We start from the raw sequence: 7,182 nt of genomic DNA on the forward strand, positions 1-7,182 counted from the left end.
CCTTGCCTAGCGGGAACTCACAAGGTTTTTCTGAAATATTTGGAGGGGATATTACTAAAGGTTCGGGGATAGCACACAAGAATTTGACATGAAATTTGACCTGGAACTGCATGATCTGGTCACTCATCTTTAGCTTGAGGAAGGAGAGGTCCCTGCACAAGGCCTCCAGGTTCCAGAGGCCACTTCGTCCCTCCCACCTGAGCGCCTCCACCCAAGTCTTTCCTGGGTGATAGAGGAGAAACTCAAGTCCTTACTTTCAGGACCGTGTGGCCTTTACCAACACAGCCCCAACAGGACAACTTTATTAGGATGTTACACAAGAGCCTAGCACTCTGGGGAGTGAGGAGCATTCCCATGCTGTGAGAGGAGGTGAGTAGCTAGAGAAGTCTCCTGTGCCAGATTACACAGGGCCTCCTATGCCATGTCAATATGCATGCAGAACTTAACCCGGTAGACAAAGGGAAATTGTGAAGGGAAGGAAGGCCAGAATTGGCTATGTAACAAAAATCATAGAAATGGGTAGAAAGCTGTAGAGGCAATGTGGTATAAAGAAGAGAACTTAGGAAACCTGGCTTTTGATCTTGACTCTACCTCTCACTGATCAGATGAATGTGGCAAATCATTTGGCCTCTCAGCAGTTCAGTGCACTCATCTATAAAGTAAAGAAGTGTTTCTTAAGAGGGCTATTCCAAGTGTGAAGTCCTTAATTTTTTGTCTAGCCAACTTCCAGATCTAAAGCCACCTACAAGGAAGGTAGCAATCCTCTCGTGAAAATACCAGGGCCACAGGCATCGAATGCGTATTGTTCTTACACAGAACTGACATGCATTACTTTTTTTGTGTATGGGAACTGTAATGATCAGTTGCTACAAGGCAGTATAATGCAATGAAAAGGGCAAGGGCTGGATGCTCAAGTCCTCTGATCCTCAGTTTCCTTATCTAGAAAATACGGATAATAACTGCCTCACAAAGTCAATTTAGGATCAAATAAGATAATGGATATGAAAATATTTTGTAAATTATACAAAATACATACTTAATCCATAACACTCTTTATGCTGCATAATTTTTAGAAATTACCTTGAGGAAGTAAAGGCCTAATCACTATATAAATTCATGTTTTAAGATAAGCCAATTCCTGGCTTTGTTTTTATGTTTCTACATTTTTTTCTACATTTAATTCATAGCGTTTTATCATATTTTCTGTAAACCTATAAGCTTTTTTAAATCCTCTTGGAAGAAATACAAGGTATAAATAAAAACCATATAAACCTCATTTAAAACATTTTATTTAGCCCATAAAATCCAAACACATTTGTCAAGAAAAATTCCCCAGACAAAATGACAGAAATAAAACCTCTCCTCACTTAGGTGTAGTATACTTCCTGGGATTTTCCATTCAATTTGATTTTTGGCTGTTTTCACTCTCTTGGGGATGTATACTGATAACCCCACCTCTCAGTCTTACATCATACTTGGTCTGCAGGTCAAACTGTGAAATTTAAAAATTTTAAGACCATATTCTTAAAATATCTTCTTATTGAAATCTCCAAGACATTTTTAAGTACAGTACTACTTTAGAATTTTGCATATGCTGCTCCCAACCAAACTTTGATGTTTACATTTCCTTTGGTTTTGTTATTCTGGGACTTTGGGAAGAGGGGTAGGGTGCGATGGGATGGGAGAAGGGTGGTTTGGAATAGTGTAATCTTGGGGTTCTTACCTTGGTTTCCATGGTTCCTTAGCCAGTACTCCTAAATGATATGCAGAATATATTTGCATATGTCCAATTTTATGGGAGAGATTCTTGCAGAAGTCTATGACCCAGAAATAATTAAGAACAACTGTGAAGTGCCTTTGTTCAGGCCATTTCTAAATACCATAACAGAACTAATTTTCCAGCAAATACTTAGTAAGCTCAATACCAGTTTTGCAGGAAGAAAGAATTAGATTCAAATTCTGACTTTACCACCTATCAGTTGAATGATCTTGGATAAATTACTGAATGCTCTAAGCCTTAGTTTCCCCCATGAGATGACATATGTAAAGTGTCTACCATAGTGTCTAGCACAATGTCAAGCACACAGGAGACACTAAATAAACATCGAGATCATTTCTCCCTTCCCTGTCCTCCACCCCTAAACTGTCAATAAGAGCTATAGGACTTAAATGAGCCCAAGAAGGACCCTGCCTTAAAGGTGATTAGAGTCTTCTTGTGCTAAGTTATGAGTAGCTTTGGCCTGATGAAAGCTACAGGAGAGGTGCTATATTTTAGAGACCAGAATTTTGTTCTGGGAAATGAAGGTAGGTTTTACAGAGGGACAACCATTTAAGCTGGGCCTTCAAGGGTATTATTTTTTATAGTTCTTGCTTTAACTTAGTTATTCCAGGTGCTTCAACACCCCTCTTCATTGTATTTTGTTTTCCTCATCTACCTGATCTGCCATTTCTATTCTAGTTAGGTAACGTTCTTAGTATTCCTTGTTTTACTTCTCTATTCATGACTTTGCATTTCTGACCCTTTGTTAAAGCCAGAAATGACTGTTTTCTCTCTTCTGCTCCATTCTGCTCGTCCTTCAAAAGCTTACTTGAAGAGTCAAAAAGTAATGACCGCAAATTCGCATTCTTAATCAATGTCTTTGTGTTGCTGGGAGAAGAAACTTTCTTTCATATGTAGGCTACTCTTTTTACCAGTAGACTGATCATTAGTGATAGAAAGGACCAACATAAGTGCATGGACCAGAGAAACAGTGAATATTGGAATAATATTGATAATAAGGTCATTTTATAAAATAGTGCATTAAAAATATAACTACTAATATAGAAAACGTTTTGAATTAATAATTAATAAATACCTAAAAGTGAGTTAAAAACCAGAATAGTGCTCTTAAATTAACTATTTTTTTCTAAGTCCTTAAGATTTGCTTAGTGCTTTCAGCAGAGAAAATGGTCTAGCGAAAGGCCCAATATTGGATTCCAGGTCTGAATTACAGTGTCTTCCTTGCCATTAGCTAGCTGACCTTGAGAAAATCCTCTTCAAACTTTCCATCATCTGTTCAATAGTGATAATAATTCGGTTACTTACATAATAGAACTGCTAGAGATAGATTTGAGGACACTCTGAAAAATACATTATTACTAGGAAAGAACATAGATACCAAATTGCAGGTGGATGATTTTCTACAAATGAATCCAAGTATATTAAAAGGCCAACTCCTACAGAACCATTTAATATCAGTAACATTTTATTATCTGCATTGTTGATTTTTGGTCAGTGGAAACCAGATCTTGCAATTGTTTCAAACCCTACTCTTCATTTATTTTTAATGTATTCTATGTTTTATGTTAAGTGGTAGGTGTTTCTTGCTTTGGAAAATTTGGTACTGGATTGAGAATGTTCGATACATGAAGAATACACCTTATATTATGCTAAAGAGAGAGCTACTTATCACTGTCATAAATGCCTCAATTTATTTTAATCTCTATCCCTAAAAGTACTTAAATTTTGATAAAGAGAAATCAATTTTTTTCTCCATTTTCAAGGAAATGATAAGCTAGCTCTGTTCCATTGGGAGGTGTGGACAGAGAAAACCTTCTGTCACTGATGTCTTTTGTGTAGGATGAGATCTTCGGAAATTAGTGGAGCAGGGAATTATGAGATCACATTTCACCCCTCTTTTATCTCCCCTCTCTCCTACGTAATTTTATCTCTGCTTCTAACAATCTCATTATCAGAATTTTCAACATATAGAATGAGAGAGAGGAAAATTACCACCGTAGGATCAAATTTCACTGCTGATCTGAAGAAAATAGGAGTATATTTTCTAAAACTTTCTTATTTTTTAAAATAAAAGTTATTAAAAGAATTAGTCTGTTCTCCAAAAAGTAAAATTCTATCTAAGGGCTCACATTTTAAAATATGTAAGTTTAATTCAGGTTTGTGCCAAGAATCATTGCTATACTTCCATTTCTCTTTTAAAGTTCCCAATTTAAGGAATCTGGGGATCAATTCTCAAGGATCTCCACAAATGAACAGGTTAGGAGAAAGTACAGTACAGCCTTGAAATGGCAATAAGCATTTGTTCTCTCACACAGTTTTTGTGCACCAGGAGCCGTTTAGCTGGGTTGTTCTGGGTTAGGGTCTCTCATGGGGTTTCATTTAATTTTTCAGCCAGGAGTGCAGTCATTTGAAGGCTTGAGTGGGGCTGGAGGATTTGCTTTCAAGATGACTCACTCACATGGCTGTTGGCAGGAGGCCTCAGTTCTTTACCACATGGACCTCTCTGTAGGACTTCACGAGTATCTTCATGATAAGGTGACTGATTTCTTCTACAGTGGGTGATCTGATGTTGAGAGAACAAGGCAAAAACCTCAAATATCTTTTTTTTGTTGTTGTTTTTTGAGACAGAGTCTCACTGTGTTGCCCGGGCTAGAGTGAGTGCCGTGGCGTCAGCCTAGCTCACAGCAACCTCAAACTCCTGGGCTCAAGCGATCCTCCTGCCTCAGCCTCCTGAGTAGCTGGGACTACAGGCATGTGCCACCATGCCTGGCTAATTTTTTCTATATATTTTTAGTTGTCCAATTAATTTCTCTCTAATTTTAGTAGAGACGGGGTCTCGCTCTTGCTCAGGCTGGTTTCGAACTCCTGAGCTCAAACAATCCGCCCGCCTTGGCCTCCCAGAGAGCTAGGATTACAGGCGTGAGCCACCGCGCCCGGCCTTCAAATATCTTTTTATGACCTAGCCTCAGAAGTAACATCCCATCACTTCTGCTGTATTCTGTTGGTCCCCCAGACCAACCACGATAAAATGTAGGAAGGGACTACACAAGTGCGTTAATACCAGAGGCAAGGATCATTGGGAATCCTCTTGGTAACTGGCTGCCACAAACTTGAACGGATCAAGACCAGCCTGAGAAACAGCGAGACTCCGTCTCTACCAAAAATAGAAAAAATTAGCCAGGCGTGGTGGCCCATTTATTTCCCCTTTTTCATAAACTTCTTTGAATCATTTTATGAAAATTGAATATTGTCCTACCTGTGAAAACTCTTATATCCAAATGTTATAGTAGTTATTATGCATTATGCATAATTATGCATTTCAGTTTAACAAAGTCTACACTAAATGGAGGTGGTGGAAGCAGTGACTTTAGCTAAGTAAGTTTTAGGTATAGACCAATAGAGAAGGTTCACTATCATTTTACTCCCCAAAAGTGTCCTTTCTGGTATTATAGTTTCATAATCTTTGTTAGGAGAACCGCAGGCTTACGTCATTTTGGTATCTTATCTTGAAGTTTTCATTACCAGACTTAATGGAGAACATTTTTTACTCTTAGTAAATGGGTATTTTAGTTTTCTTGATACTGCCTTTGATACAAATTGTAATACAAAAGTGTCTATTAGAAAGAGCAGAGTATTCAGCATTGATATACTATACTTTTTGTTAATTTTTCCTTTAGAAAAATCAATTATAGACAAAAACCTCTTTAGACCTAGATCCTTCTTCCTCCCTTTGAATTGACTGAATGTGTTTCTGGAAGGTTCTCGTTTCGCTTCACCTCAGAAGACACTGAATCTAAACACCAAAGGTGAGATTGTCAGATCTGAACCCTGAGATAAGCTATTTTGCTTTTTTAAAAAAAGAACACACTGAAGTTATTGAATTACTAATTGAAATACAAAAACTGAATTATTTCCCTGTTCTTTCTTGGAAACAAGCAGAGACAAGGAAGTAAATATGTAACATGTTTTATTATAAGTGACCCAAGATATAGATAATTGAAAGTGGACTCAGTTTACAGGCATCCTTCAGGTAGTGTTAATTCACTCAAGAAAACTTTTAGGTCACTTACGTAAACAACTGCTTAATGATTAATTTGATGTAACTCTATGACAAAGAATATTTGAGACCTGTCGTTCATATGCCAGGCACTGTGCCCAGCGCTGGAATACAGAGAGAGGTAGATTTACCAGAAAACTAGTGAAGCTTAAGCCCGGGGCCTCTCATTTGCATGAATCTCTCCCAAGGCAAACGTGTTCACATGGTCAGTTTTCTTTTTTTGGTAAAATTTGCAAAAGTAAGATATTTAAACCGTAATCGGTTGATTCTGTGGTCTCTTTTCACTCTAACTTCCCATTTGTCACATTTCCCCTTGTGTCAGGAGGTGTTTAGAGTGTCCACAGATATTTTTTTGGTCAAGGAAGAGCTGAGTTGAGCATGCATTTAGTTTTGTAGTATATATTAATTTGGTCACTTGTGTGTGTAGTTGAATTATTGCTAAGAGTTGTCCAGTATAGAAGTGGCTTCCAGTAATATCACAGTCTCTACTGTGCCCATTCACATGGCCTCACGTGACACCATACCTTAATATTAGCATGTCCTGCTGGATTTGTTTTTTTGTTACTGAATAACAATTTACCACACACTTAGTGGCTAAAAACAATACTCATTTATTATCTCACAATTCCGCAGGGCGGAAGTCTGGGCATGGCGTGACTGGATTCCCCACACAGGGTCTCACAGGCTAAAATCAAGGTGTCGGCTCAGCTCCAAATTCTCATCTGGGGCTCAGAGTGCTTTTCCCAGCTCCCATGGTGTGGCTGGATTCGCCTCCTTGCAGCTGCATTTCCTTGCTGGCTGTTGGCCGGGAGCTGCTCTCAGCAATTGGAGGCCACTCGCATGCCTGCCCACATGGCCTACTCCATCTTCAGAGCCAGCCATAGAGAATCTCCTTCATTTTTAGTCCTCCATGCTTTGAATTTCTTTGTCAGGAAGGTCACTGTCCTCTTTAAGGATTCAGCTGATTAGGATAATCTTTCTACCTTAAAGTCATCTGATTTGGGATATCACTTGCATATACAAAATCCCAGAAGCACCTAAGCACAGAAGCACCTAAATTAGTGTTCGGCCGAACAACTGGGCAAAGATATGTGTACCCATGAGTATATAGAAATAAATGGGGGGAAAATAAGGTATGGGTACACCAGGGGGCAAGGATCTGAGGGGTCATCTTAGATTTCAGCCTACCACACCTGCTGTGCCTAGCACTGGACTTGTGCGGGTGAGTGGAAGTTCTACCTGCTGTAAAGCATTTCAACTCAGAATATACATTTCCAAAGACTTGGAAGAAAAATTTGAACATAGATGAAAAGAAAATGTATTCTAAAAGTTCACGAAGCTAAAA

Source organism: Propithecus coquereli, unplaced genomic scaffold (genome assembly GCF_000956105.1).
Source record: "Propithecus coquereli isolate 6110/MARCELLA unplaced genomic scaffold, Pcoq_1.0 Scaffold71, whole genome shotgun sequence".
Lineage (NCBI taxonomy): Eukaryota > Metazoa > Chordata > Mammalia > Primates > Indriidae > Propithecus > Propithecus coquereli.